This window comes from Camelus dromedarius, chromosome 12 (assembly GCF_036321535.1).
Source record: "Camelus dromedarius isolate mCamDro1 chromosome 12, mCamDro1.pat, whole genome shotgun sequence".
Classification (NCBI taxonomy): domain Eukaryota; kingdom Metazoa; phylum Chordata; class Mammalia; order Artiodactyla; family Camelidae; genus Camelus; species Camelus dromedarius.
This window is the reverse complement of record NC_087447.1, coordinates 14,662,106-14,677,342: the sequence shown is the minus strand read 5'-3', so window position 1 is coordinate 14,677,342 and position 15,237 is coordinate 14,662,106. Positions and strand designations below refer to the sequence as shown.

The 15,237-nt window shown below is 35.2% G+C and overlaps 1 protein-coding gene across 3 annotated transcripts in view; it reads right to left on the bottom strand.

Annotated features, from left to right (window-relative positions):
- Nucleotides 1-15,237, bottom strand: part of CKAP5 (cytoskeleton associated protein 5) — an 89,780-nt gene that overhangs the window by 63,377 nt on the left and 11,166 nt on the right. The window contains exon 1 of one of the 3 annotated variants that reach the window (XM_011000654.3): nucleotides 7,337-7,418. The exons of the other annotated variants lie outside the window; for them this stretch is intronic. The gene's annotated coding sequence lies outside the window, so the exon portion shown is untranslated. Of the gene's footprint in view, nucleotides 1-7,336; nucleotides 7,419-15,237 lie in introns of those variants that run through there. 3 annotated transcript variants of the gene reach the window in all.

Sequence of the window (15,237 nt, the reverse complement as noted above, 5' to 3'; positions counted from 1 at the left end):
CTGCTGGAGAGAGATCTGTTCTGGAGATTAAAAGTTAGGCATTACCAGTAGATAAATTTAATTAAAACCAAGAGGGTGGATGATAGCACTGAGGGAGAGTACACAGTGAGAAGAGACTTGGGTTAGTGCTTAGGTGAAACCAGCATCTACAGGACAGGTAGATGAGCCCCTTAATCCATTATGTACACTGCCTGACACATAAAAAATGATCAATTAATGTCTGCTGGGGAAAGAAAAAATCCACAATAATCCAGAATGCAGTAGTAATCTTATCAAATTTGAGTTTTTACTACTTTAGGAAATTTTTATTACCTCTATTTCTGTCTGCAAATCTAAATTTTAAAAAAGACAAAGAATTTTGTATCTTCAAAACTACTGCTAACTTGAGGTGAGACCTTGGGTAAGTTACTTAGCCAAATGTATATTGCCTCAGCGTGCCTCTGTGTAAAGTGGGAATAATAGTAAATACCTGAGAGGGTTGTTGTGTGGATTAAATGAGCCAATACATATAAAGCTCATAGACTAGGTACTTGGCATCTAGCAAGGGCTCAATAAATGTGAGTATTTTACTATCACTATCCATATCTGGCATTCCAAATTTGAAAATACTTATTTCACTTCTAAATTACAGTTGATTTTTAGAATTTTAAAGGATTAAAAGAACAAACACAAATACTCAAACTGAATTTAGTTAGACATTCTACTCATAATAATTACTTGAAAATGATATACCCATTAATACAAGCCATAAGTTGAATATTTGAAAGAGAATAAAATGCATAGACCTCTTCTAATTTTATTATAGTTACTTTATTTTCTTTACTTTTATTTATGCACTGACCAAATAAAAAACTGAAACTATGGCTTTTGTTTTGTTTTCCAACCTCTCTTGGTCTAGTTAACACTTGGGGGCAACATCATGTATCTCTCTCTTGCTTCTTCAAATATAAAATGGAATTAATACCATTTACCTCCCATTTCTCAAGAGTCTACAAAAAGGGTTCTTTTCTTGGTGTCATAAACCCTTTGTAAAGTCTATAGACACCTTCTTAGAATATTATTTAATGCATAAAATATATAAGATTATATTAAATTAGTTATGTTGAAATATAGTTATCAAAATATTTTAAAATGTGAATACATGAGTTTCTCCATTAATACATTAAATAAAATCTAGCGGCAGATTCAATAACTACTGTTAATTCTAAAGTTATGACGATTAAAAACATTTTGATATATAATGTGACTATGAAAATGATTTCTACTGGTGACAAAGGCAAAGGTTCTAATGTTAGTGTAGTTTATTGCCTATATTAATTGAAAATGTTAAAATTTCAGTCAGAAAGTTAGTGAAAAGAAAGGTGTAATTATTTTTCCATACAAGTTTACAGAGTCCCTGAATTCTAACCCAGGTTGAAATCTCTTTGTCTACAACCTTTGAAATTCTATGATCACAGGAAGGCTCTTTATTTTCAAAGACTTTAGGGCACTGTTTATAATCATTCCAAAGTCCCTAGTTATAATAATAGAAATTAACTCCAAACCTATATTTCAGTAGCACTTTACATTTTATAAGTATTTTTATAATCATTCTCTTATTTGAGACTCTAGCGAGGAAGACATTTAATCATTTCTATGTATTTCATAATGTAAATGCAAGCACACTGTTATATTGTCTCATTCAGATTTCTTTTGTCTTTTTTTGTATTATTCTTAGTTATGTGACTCTTTCTTACTCAAATATAAGATTCTCTTTTTTTAAAAAAAACTTTTTAAATTCAGTTATAGTCATTCTACAATGCTGTGTCAAATTCCGGTGTAGAGAACAATTTTTCAGTTATACATGAACATACATATATATATATTCATTGTCACTTATTTTTTCGCTGTGAGTATAAGATTCTCTTGAGCAAAAGCTTTTTGTCTTATTAATCTCTATCCTTATAAGGCTAAAATAAATAAATAATGAATAAAAATAAAGCAAGCATCATTATCCTCTTTTTACATATGGGGAAAAAGAGGTTTAGTGTCTTGCCCAAGGTCCCGTAAGTAATGATCTAGAAGACTATTTCTTGATTCCTAGTTTGGTGAAATTCCTACAACTTAACCTACGTATGGTTTCTACGTGACCTATAATGAACTCTATTCACACTATATAAATAGTAAGAATTATTTTGGTGATTACCTAACTCAATAAAAATATAAAGAGCAAATGACAGTATATGTGAAAGACAAGTTTATTTGCCTCCAAAGGACTTAGGTAGTTTATGGAAATTTAAAATATGTTAGTTGGTAAGGGGGAATCATCCCTAATCAGCAGCTGCCTGATAATCGAGCTTACCTACCCTTTTGGGCCTCAAAACACTGTTAACCTGTCTTTGCATAAGAGAGGAAGGACTACAGTTTTCATTGTAATTTGCAGTTATTTATGCAGTCCAACCCTTCTCCCTCACAAGCCTTATTCCACTGAGTAACTGACTCTGCCAGTTGAAAATGAAAATCTTTCCCTAAGATTAATAAAAAAAAAAAACCCAAAAGGGTGGTAGACTATAACCTCTATAGTTCATATTCATATTAGTTTTAAATTTCTGACTACAATTCTAGAACATTTGCGGGGGGTAAGGGAAAGGTCATTAATGTGGCCACTTGTTTGAAAGTTAAACTTTGTAGCTGCAAATTTTAACTAGCCATTATCACAAAGGAAAGTAAAGGCCTGAGGAACATTCAGAACAGATTCAGGAAGTAATGAAGACTGTCAAGAGTTCATAAAATGGAATACGTGTAGAATAAACAAACAATTTCATGAAAAGTCACACAAGTTAAAGGCCTGAATGATCTCTTTAGAGAAGTGTAGTACTGTTTTCAGTACACATAGCAAATTAAAACCAAACTAGCCAAAGAGTGGAAATAACCCAAAAGTCCATCTGCTGATAAAATATGGTAAATCCATACAATGGAATATGATTCAGTAATGAGAAGAAATGAAGTACTACAAAGAATTCCTAAAACTCAGCAACAAAAAAGCAAACAACTCAATTAAAAAATGGGGAAAGGACTTAACATTTATCCGAAGAAGATACACAAATGTCCAATAAGTACGTGAAATGATGCTCAACATTCCTAATCATTAGGGAAATGTAAATCAAAACTATAAGATACCACCTCACACTTATTAGGATGGCTACTAATAAAAAACCCAGAAAACAACAAACTGGCAAGGATATAGAGAAATAGGAAAGCTTGTACACTGTTGGCGAGAATGTAAAATGGTACAGCTACTGTGGAAAACAGTATAGCAGTTTCTCAAAAAATTAAAAAATAGAATTACCATATGATCCAGCAATTCTGCTTCTGGGTATATGCCCAAAAGAACTGAAAGCAGAGTCTCAAAGAGATATTCGTACACCCATGTCATAGCAGCATTATTCACAACTAAAACGTGAAAACAATTCAAGTGTCCATTGATGGATGAATGGATAAGCAAAATGTGGTATACACATAGAATGGAGTATCATTCAGCTTAAAAAGGAAACAAATTATGACATATGCTATAACCTGGATGAACCTTGAGGACATTATGTTAAGTGAAGTAAGCCAGCCACAAAGAGACAAATACTCTATGTTTCCATTTAAATGAAGTACTTAGAGTAGCCCAAATCATAGTGAGAGAAGGTAGAATGGTTGTTGCCAGCAGATGGATGGAGAGGGGGAACAAGGGGTTTCTGTTCAATGGGTGTAATTTTTCAGTTTTACAAGATGAAAAAATTATGGAGATGGATGGCGGTGGCTATACAACATTACAAATGTATTTAATACCACTGAATTGCACACTTAAAAATGCTTAAGATGGTAAATTTTGTTATGTGTATTTTATCACACATACGCAAAAGAAAAGAGGTACTGATACATGCTACAATATGGATGAACCTTGAAAATATTACACTTACTGAAAGAAGTCAGTTACAAAGGACCACATATTGTATAATTCTATTTATATAAAATGTCCACAATAGGCAATCTATAGAGACAGAACGTAGATGAATGGTTGCCTATGACTGGGATGTTTGGGGATATCAGAAGGGTGATTAGATGGTTAAGGAGTGTGGGGTTTCTTTTTGGGGTAATGAAAATTGACTAGTTCTAAAACTGACTGTGGTGATGGTTGCACAAATCTATAAGTATGCTGAAAGTCACCGAATTGTACACTTTAAATAGGTGAATGGTATGTAAATTACGTATCTCATTAAAATTGTTTTTAAAAAATCAAACTAACAAAGTTTACTAACAAAATTTCTGAGGAGATAAGAGTGATTTATTTTTTAAGGCTGCCAATCATTTTACATGTACATGAGTTGGTTGTAAAGGTTAGAATCCTTTCTAATAACTGGATCTCCATTCCAATTTTACCTAAAGCACCCATTCACTGAATTTCCCTATGGGTAAACTGTGATGGCTCAAGGAGTTCACAGGAGTACAAGTAGACATCTAAACAAAAAACCATTATACAAAATGTATTGTATGTGGGAAGTTCCCTAAGCAAGGGACACATAAGGGTTAAGAGAGTTCAAAGATAGGATTAACCAACATGAGTGAGGGATGGATGGTGAAAATCCCATAGAAAAGGATGGCATCTGAACTCAGTAATAAGTGATAGGTGAATTAAAAAAAAAAAAAAAAAAAGAGTGGAGAGGAGATATTCTAGGCCGAGAAAACGAGAAAGGCAAAGTCCTGGAGGTAGAAAAGTACAGAGTATGTTTAGGGAACACTGAACGGATCAATTTATTAGAGTATATGACCAAAAAATAGACTAGGGTCAGATCATATATAATCTTGAATATTAAGTTAAACAGCAGAGAATAGTGATGAACTAAAGCAGGGCAATGACAATCTCATCTACTTTAGAAAGATAAATCTATGTAGAATGAATTGGAAGGGAGAGAAAGCAGAGAGTCCTGATAGGAAATTACTGCAGTACTCCAGGACAAAGATAAATACGAGCCAGAACTCCTAGGAATGGAAAGGATGGGCAGAGGAGACTGAAAGGGGAGGTACGTTAAAGAAGTAAAATCGGTAAGCCTTAGCAACTAAGGATGTGGGAGTAGAAAGAAGAGTCTACTGCTCTCCTCTGTAGGAGGCCCATCTACGTGACTCGGAGAACAGTGGTGCCAATGACAGGAAAATGTCAGAAGAAATTTCTGAGTTGTTTGTTTATGGGGAGTGGAGAAGAGGTGAAGAATATGATGAGTCTGGTATTAGACATAAGAAGTATAACCTTTAAGTGGCCAGAAGTGTGGCACCAGAGATGAACAGAGGGTTCTGGATTTTATAAACAAAGACATAGGAAATCAAGTTTTCATTACACAGCAAGGTTTGATGTTCTAAAAGTAAAATTGTCAACAAAGAGAAGCACTAATAAAGTGCACTAATAAAGTTAATTTGACCTCTATATGATGTTTGCTATGGTTCATTCAATCTAGTCTATACTACAAATACTCAGCAATCAAATTAGCCAGCACTCTCAGGGGGTTTTACCCTAGCCTAAAACAGAGGCAAAGGCAAAGGAACCAGCTAAAAGAAAATCTGTTCTACAGAAATATAGTAATTTTACACCACTGATTTATCTAAAATGTCTTCCAAAGAGCTCAAATACCATATAGTCCACACTATTGCTGAAAAAAGGTTTAGATGTAATATTTATTTTTAGACCAGAAGTTAAGAAATGTTGACAAGGTCACACATAAAGGCACAACTTCAAATAAATTTTAAATTTCAGTTTAGTATTCAATTAAGTAACAAATCATCTATTAGGTATGCATTATATACTACTATTAACATATAGACCCCAGCAATCTATGCATTTTCTCATTCACCAACCAGCTAAAAGGCATCTAGAGATTAAGTCATCAGTAATGTTAGAGCTGGGCCTAGAAGCTATGTCTCCTATCTTTCAGACTGTCTCTCTTCCCCACCACCCAAGGGTCCACGTGGAATGTCCTTTTACTTTAACTTCCTGTATCTTGACAGCTTATAAGAATAGTTATACAGCTATACAGCTTATAAGAATAGTTATACAGTTATACATACTGTTTTAGCTTTTGACCTGGGGAGAAGCTATGGCAGTGAAACTAATTTATGGCTAATTCTCAAGCTCTTGACCTACAAAAGCTCTCCACTTATCACAATACAAGAGATCTGGATCTGATTACCCTTCCTAGATTCTCACTTCTGGCTAAGGAAATGCTACTGCAGAAGCAAAGAATAAGCCTGAGGGAAGTCTGAGGAAAATTTCTGCCCACTCTAAAAGCAACGCCTTGGAAAGACCAATAAAAATTGATAGACTTGCTCCAAAACAGGAAATACTTATAAAACAAGGATAAAACAGAATATACATACATGCCCAGAAATTTTTACTCAAATCATGTCTAAGAAGGGCACTGGTTTAAAGAAGCATAACAATTATGTAACTGTCATAGAAAACTGTAAATTTTTATTACTTGGCCAAGCCAGACAAAATCTCATCTCTTAAGTAGCCAGTAACAAAAATGACAAGTCTTTCCCTCTAATTTAAAATATCTCACTGCCTCCAGCTAATTAACAAGGTTAAGTGTTAACCTCTTGCTGGAGTATTCTGTGCTACCAGGGGGCCGGAAGTCTGAACTGCTTCTCTAGCAAGTTATCTCAACAAACTTGGGTGGGCTTGCTGTCTTAGTACTGGGATGGTGGCCTCCCACAGATTCCTTCAGAGAGGGGTAAAGAGCTCTTTCACATCGTGCTATTCGTATCAGCGGGAAAGGACTCTCCTTAACAGATGATCACTGTCAGTGTCTCCAATAGGGGGACTTGATACCAACACAGGCCTCTGGGGAGACAGAAAGCTAAACCTGATTGTGAATTAGGTTAACTTTAAGAGTTACTGCTCAATTGTACCAAAGTAGCTGAAAATCTAATGCTTACTCATCCCAAAGCTACCCAGGTCTCCAAATTCCAAGCTAAGGACCCAAGGCCCAGGGCACTACATCCAGCTCCACCCATCTAGCTCAGGGGGTTCTACTGGGTAAAAGCAATCCTCTCCTCACCCCAAGTAGGAATCAGGCTGGGGCAAAGCCTGGTTGTGGGCACCGTTCAACCACTGCATATCCAAACAAGCACCCGAGGGCCACTGTCACCACCCAGAAGTAGAGCAGATGCCCCAGGCTTTAGCTCACTGCAGCCGGCATTGTTTACGCTCTTTCGCCGCCTTAGCGTCTGACAAGCCAGGAAAGTCCCCTGTACTGTCCACCAGGACTTCCGACATGGGCACAGGATGCTTGACCCTAGCCCGCAGTTTGACACTTACGCTCCCCAGGCAGGGAGAGGTCGGGGGCCCTAAGGTCCGAGCAGAATCAGCAGGAATACCAGGCGGGCGGGGGCGGTGGCAGCATTGGTGCGGAGGGCTTCTGGGAAACGCCTCCTCCGGGGGCGGGGCCCAGAGCTCACAGTCAGATTGCCCGCCCCACCTCGGCCCGCTCCCAGCACATACTGACAGCTTAAAGGGGCCGCAGCGTGCCTTCGCTCGGAGGTCTGCAGGACCCAGGGTGTTCCTTCCAGCCTACAGGGCTTCCAAGGCATGAGGCAAATGAATGACCAACTAGAGAAGACTCTACCGCAGTTGGGTGGGGACCTCTTTTTTTGGTGACAACACAGATAATGTTCCAGAAACAAAGGAGATGACCAGTTCCTACTTTACAATCCTAATTCCTCCTCAAGAAGTGAAAAAAAAAAATCGCTGTAGAAAATAGTCAAAGCATCGGGGTAAATGTATATATAGTCCCCATCATGTAAGTGGCTTATTCTATTAACTTGATCAGTTAATGTTTTTCAAGTGGCAACTCAAAGGCTCAGAAAAGAACTGAGAGCCTGCACTGCTCCGCCTCAACCTTTCACTGACTTCCTTCTCTTCTCTACAACACGCGGAATCCTAGACAATGATAGAAATGGGTAGTAGGAGGCGAAATAGAAAAGTAACATTCTCCTTCCTGTGAGTAAAATGTGATCTTTCAAAAATTGGCTAAGAATTCACTTCATGTCTATGTAGATAAAAAAGTCTTGCATGCAAATAGAATTGTGATGCTCAGTCATCTAATGTAACATGAAGAGTTCTTGAGAAAATTGTAGTAGAAACTGGATTAACATTTCAGGGAGTTAAGTAATGATCTCTAAGGTCTCCATAGGTTATTAGTGAACTGTAAATTTCTTTTCACAGGAGGAATTTTTCCTCAATATCAGCTTATAAGGTTTGTATGCATTTTGTGTCTCCTTTATACTTTCAGGAAAGAGATTTATGTGTTTATTAACCCTGTATTCCCTCATCTAATCTAGATGAATGCACATACCTTACTAAAACCTTAAGCCACCACCAACGAGTATGGGAATCAATTTAGTAAAGCTAAAGACCATGTATAAGTGCCCTAATATCTTCTATCACGAACAGGGGTTCAAGTGGAAGTTTAGATTCCAAAGGACAGACATGAAGACTGCTCTAATATGAAGCAGACCCAGGTTACCCTTATTCTGAAGGTCTTAGAAAATTCTAGGCTAAGGCTGCCATGAAGGGAAATTGATTCAGATTAGTACAGTCTGATTATGAACTGCCAAGAAAATATCATTCTAAAGTGCATTTAACTGTGAATAATACTTCATACTTCTGCATTAGGTAATTAAGACCTTTCATTCTGTCCTATCAAGCTTATCACACTGTTCTGAGAGTAATGGTTTGTTTATCAGGCTTCCCATTAGATTGTGAGTATCCTCAAGGGCAAGAGCTGGAATATTTCTTACTCATCTTATTTCCCAGTGGGTGACACCAAATGAATACTCAATAAATATTTATCACAAAAGATATGACCAACACTTACTCTGACACAAGAGTCCAGATAACATCAATAAGCATATTGCAGTAAGTATATGTGTGCATGCACACACACAAATGGATAATACCCAATGCTGTGCTCATTAGTAAATTTAAAAAATTAAGAGAGAAGAAAAATCTCCTGATTGTATATACCTCAGTCTCAGACATCAAAACTAAAGATTATTATTATAGGGATTTATATCTTTTGTCCTAAATGCAAAGATATTTTATATAAATATTCCTGAATAATACTTAGATATCTTACCAAATATCACAGTCCATCTTATTTTGGTTATTGCCTCCTTTTCTTTACTATACCATGAAGAGACTAGACTGGACATGTAAAATCTTCACAATTCAACAAACTACTGGTTAGATGTATTCTCCTTTAACATGACAAAGTGAAAACTGTTTAGGAAATGATTTAGCAAATATTATATATAGAAGAGAATATGGGAAAATGATAATCATGTATTAGGAAGGTGGCATTTCTTACACTTAAAAAGGAAATCTTTCTTCACTGAATGTTTTCCTGCAACAAATTAAAAATACTTTAGAAAAATATTTATTGCACAAATAGCCAGATCGAGGGGAAAAAAAAGTTTTAAACATTAACTGGAATTCTTCATATTCAATGAAGGAAAGAGGCCAAGTTAGTGATTAAGAGCACAGACTCTGGAGCTAGAATGCTTAGTTCAAATTCTGGTTGTGCCACTTACTAGCTGCGTGGTTTTGGACAAACTCCTAACTCTCTGTGTTTGTTTTCTGTTTGTAAAATGGGGAATTTTTCTTCTTTTACCTTATTGGGTTATTAGGAGAATTAAATGAGTGAAGTTTATTTGTAAAGTGCCTAGAATTAATTGCTATATATAAGTATTTGGTAAATAAAATACACAATATTCAACAGTTACTGTCTACCTTTCCTATCACATTCCTTTTAAAACTAAAAAGCAAATGTATAGACCCCTCCCACTGACTGCTCCTAACTCCCTGTGTTCCTAGCTGTCAGAAGCAGTATTAACTGAGAATCAGAAGTTTTCCAATCTAAGAGCTTTTAAGTCATGTTTATTGAGGTATAACTTACGTACAGTAAAATTTACTCTTTCTAGTATATAGTTCTATGAGTTTTGAGACACATAGAGTCATCTATCCATCACTACAGCCAAGAACATCTCTATTAGCCCCCCAAATTTCCTTTTCCCCCTTTGTACTTAACCCCTCTCCCCTAGGCAACCACTGATCAGTATTCTATTCCTACGGTTCTGCCTTTCCACAATGTCATACAAAAAGAATTATACTGTGTGCAGTCTTTTGAGTCTGGTTTTTTCCATTCATAATACAACTGAGATTATTCATGTTTTTGTACATATCAGTAGTCTGTTTCTTTTTATTTCTGAATAATATTCCAGTATATGACCTAACACACTTTGTTCATCCATTTACCAGTTGAAGGACTTGTGAGTTGTTTCCAGTTTTTAGCAATTATAAAAGAAAAACTGGGGGGGGAGGATATAGCTCAAATGGTAGAGCATATGCTTAGCATGCATGAGGTCCTGGGTTCAATTCCCAGTATCTCCATTAAAAAAAAAAAAATAAGTAGGCCTAGTTACCTCTCCTCTGCAAAAAGAAAAACAAAAAACAAAACAAAACAAAAGAAAAACTGCTACAGATTTTTGTAGGAACATAACTTTTCATTTCTTTTGGGCAAATACCCAAGAGTGGGAATGCTGGGCGATATGGTAGGTGCATGTTTAATTTATAAGTAACTGTCAAATTTGTTTTCCAAAGTGGCTGCATGAACCATTTTGTACTCCTCCACCAGCAATGTATAAAAGTTCAGCTGTAACTGGATTATTACTTAGTACTAATTTCCAGTATGGATCTATATTTTTATACCTAACAATTAAAGCCAGTTCTTTCTGCAATTTAGTATTACTGGTTTGCAACCTATTTTTCTATTTACAAAGAGTCATTGATCACTTGGTATGAATCTTAGACGTGGCTTTATAACACTTTCAAAGGAAGTATCAATGAAAATTACTCTTTCAAATCCCACCCAAAAGTCGTCAAATCTGGTCATTTTGTCTGGATTAACAAGTTATAAGGATTAACAAAAAAGTGCTCCTAGTAACTAGAAGAAAGCAAAACATATATTACATACACATTGGTCAGTCAGATTAGTTTTCCAACATTCAGATGAGTGTTTCCATAGCCTAAATAAAATTCCTCAACAATTTCTATATATAGCAAGTCATATGAAACATCTTTATCAAAAATATAATTCTCTTGATTAGGAAACAAAAAGCACACATGAAAATATTAAAAAACTTACTTAAAAACTATGTCCAATACTACAAAAAATGTTTTTACATCCCCAAGAGAATTGAAACTATATATCCACATGAAAACTTGTATATAAATATTAATAGCAGCATTATTTATAACAGCCCCAAAATGGAAACAATACACAAATCCATCAACTGGATTTGTAAAACAAAATGTGGATATGAAAAAATGGAATATCATTCAGTCATGAAAAAGAATGAGGTACTGCTACACCATACAACATGGGTTAACCTTGAAAACATCATGCTAAGTGAAAGAAACCAGACACAAAAGGCCATATGTTGCTTGATTATATTAGTATGAAATGCCCACACTAGGCAAATCCATAGAGACAGAAAGCAGAGTAGTGGTTGTCAGGGGCTGTGGGTGGGAGGGTAGGGAGGGAAAAGGGCAATGGAGAATGACTGAAATGGGCAGGAGGTCTCTTTTTGGGGTGATGTAAGTGTTCTGGAATTACATAGTTGTTAATAGTTGCACAACTATGTCAATATATTAAAAAGCCACTGAATTATGTTCACTTTAAAAGGATACATTTTTGGTATGTGACTTACATCTCACTTTAAAATAACCCATTGACAGAGATGAATAAATAAGCTGTGGTATATTCACAAAAAAGATATTATATAGCAGTGAAAATCAGCAAAAGCATGCATGAATTTCACAAACCATGCTAACAAAAACAGTTACTGAAAACATACAGTATGATTATACAAACCCAAACAATATACTGTGTAGAGATACATACATTTGTGATTAAATTTAAAAGAAAAATATAAGGGTATACTGAAAACAGTACAGTAGAAAAGGCAAAGTATACAATCTGGGATGCAGTAAAGGAGGGCTGCACAGGATACTGGTAATGATCTACTTCTTAAACTGGGTGATAGGAACATGGATGTTTCTTTTTTAAATTTTATAACATAAATAGCTTATTATATTTAAAATATATTAAAAATTCCATGAGTTTCAAAATGAAAGAAAAAAAAAGCTCTGCCTCTAATGAGATCTTATAATTTAGTAATTTAGTAAGTTATACACTACAGTGTTCAGGCAGAAATGTAGAAAGGCTTTTTTTTTTTTTTTTTTTTTTTTTTTTTTTTAAATCTGAGAGGAAGAACTGGGTTGGAAAGAAAATTTATACCCCCAAAGCCATGCTCTACCATTAACTAGTTGTGAAACCTTAAGGAAATCATTTACTCTTCAGGGGCTTTAGTATTCTCATGCATAAAACAAGGGGTTTTATTAACTACCCTCCCACCTCTAAAATTTTATGGAATAGTATTCCACAACACCTATTTATATATAATAAACAGCATGCTTACAATTCCAAATTTTTCAGTACTAGGATATTTGCAGCTTATGTTAGATGTTTGTAAAGTGCTCCTATTTCAGTGGTAAAAATCTCAGACCCCATTCTCTTTGGCCCTTGGTTAAACAACAACAAAGGAACAGTAGTTTGCTTTATGCTAGTATCACAGATGCAGTGTCTAAAACCGTAGTTTGTATACATGTGGGTTCTACCATCATTTCCCTTTTTCAGGCATTCTAACCCTGGTGGAATATATTCTGTCCTCAGGTCAAGAAGTAGGGATTCACATAAGCCACTGAAAAAGCAACATTTTAATTATCAGCCTCCTATGCCTGGCAAAGAAAAACATGTCATAAAAGGTAAAAATACTGATTCAAAAAGTCAGAAATATGAATTACATTTCCTTCTCTATACAAATGGTACTGAGAAGGTGAGTTTCTGAGTCATCTAGTCATATCCAGCACAATTTGTGGGACCACCTAGTCAGAATCACATTCAGAGCAGGAATTCCTATGGTCTGTACTCAGGGCACCAAACTCAGCTGAACTTTGTACGCTCAACCATCACTGGAATGGGATTTAAAAGGCCAGGACAAGTGGCTTCACTGAAGAGAATTCTACCCAACACTTAAAGAAGAATTAACACCCACTCTCCTGAAACTAGTCCAAAAAATTTAAGAGAAATGAACATTTCTAAGCTTATTGTATGAGGCCAGAACTACCCTGATACCAAAGCCAGACAAAGACACTACAAGAAAATTACAGACCAATATCACTGATAAATACTGATGCAAAAATCCTCAACAAAATACTAGCAAACAAAATCCAAAAGCATGTTAAAAGGATTATACACCATAACCAAGTGGGATTTATTTCTGGAATGCAAGGATGGTTTAAAACACCAAAATCAATGTAGTACACCATAACATCCTTCATTAGGAGAACGAAGGACAAAAACCACATGACCACCTCAATTGATGCAATAAAAAGCATTTGACAAAATTCAATATCTTCAATGATAAAAACACTCAAGCTAGGAATGGAAAGAAACTACTTCAACATAATCAAGACCATTCAGGAGAAGTCCACAGCTAACATCATACTCAATGACGAAAGACTGAAAGCTTTTCCTCTAAAAGTAGGGACAAGGCAAGGATTCCTGTGTTAGCCAATCCTATTCAATACAGAAATGGAAGTCTCGGTCAGAGAAATTAGGCAAGAAGAAGAAATAAAAGGCATCTAAATCAAAAAAGAAGTAAAATCATCTTTGTTTGTATATGACATAATCTTATATGTAGAAAACGCTAAAGATTCCACAAAAGAAAATTTGTAGAATAAATGAATTCAGCAAAGTTGTAGAATATAAAACCAACACACAAATATCAGTAGTGTTTGTATATACTACAAATGAACAATCTGGAAAGGAAATTAAGAAAACAACTCCACTTATGATAGCATCAAAAAGAATAAAATATTTGGAAATAAACCTAATCAAGGAGGTAAAAGACGTGTACACTGAAAACTGTAAAACAATCCTGAAAGAAATTGAAGAAGACACAGATAAAGGAAAAGACATCCCATATTCATGGAAGACTTAGTATTATTAAGATATCCAAATTTCTGAAGATAATCTATAGATTGAACACAATCCCTATCAAAACCCCAACATCATTTTTTGCAGAAATAGAAAAATTAATCTTAAAATTCATATGGGATCTCAAAGGACTCTGAATAATCAAAACATTTTTTTAAAAAGAAAAATGTTGCAGGACTCACAATTCCTGATTTCAAAACATATTACATAGCCACAGTGATCAAAACAGTGTAGTAGTAGCATAAAGACAGACAGATCAATGGAATAGAACAGAGAACCCAGAAATAAACCCACACGTATAGGGTAAAATTATCTTTGACAAGATTGCCAAGACCACTAGATGGGGAAAAGGTGGTCTCTTCAACAAACAATGATGGGAAAACTGGATAGCCACATGCAAGAAGAACTTTGATCCTTATACCATATACAAAAATTAATTTTAAATGACTAAAAACCTAAACTTTTAAGATCTAAAACTATAAAACTCCTAGAAGAAAACATAGAGGAAAAGCTTCATGACTTTGGAATAGACAATGATTTCTTACATACAGTGACAAAAGCACAGGTAACAAAAGCACAAAAGACAACTATAACAAAATTAAAGATTTTTGTGTATCAAAGGACACAGAGTAAAAAGGCAGTCCACAGAATGGAAGAAAATATTCACAAATTATTCATTTGATAAGGGGTTAATATCCGTAAAATATCAAGAACCCCCACAACAAAACCCCAAATAACTCAATTAAAAATCGACAAAACACTTGAATAGATGCTTCTATAAAGACTATATACAGATGGTCAACAAGCATATGAAAAGATGTTCAACATAACTAATCATCAGAGAAACCAAGTCAAAACCACAGTGAGATATCACCTCACACCCATTTGAATGGTTACTATCCAAAAAAATTTTTTTAAACAAAAAATAACAAATGTTGGCAAGAATGCAGAGAAATTGGAACACTTGTACACTTTTGGTGGGATTGTAAAATTGTGCAACTGCTATGGAGGTTGCTGAAAAAGGTAAAAACAGAGTATCATATTACCATATAATCCAACAATTCCACTTCAGAGAGTGTGTGTGTGTGTGTCCGTATAT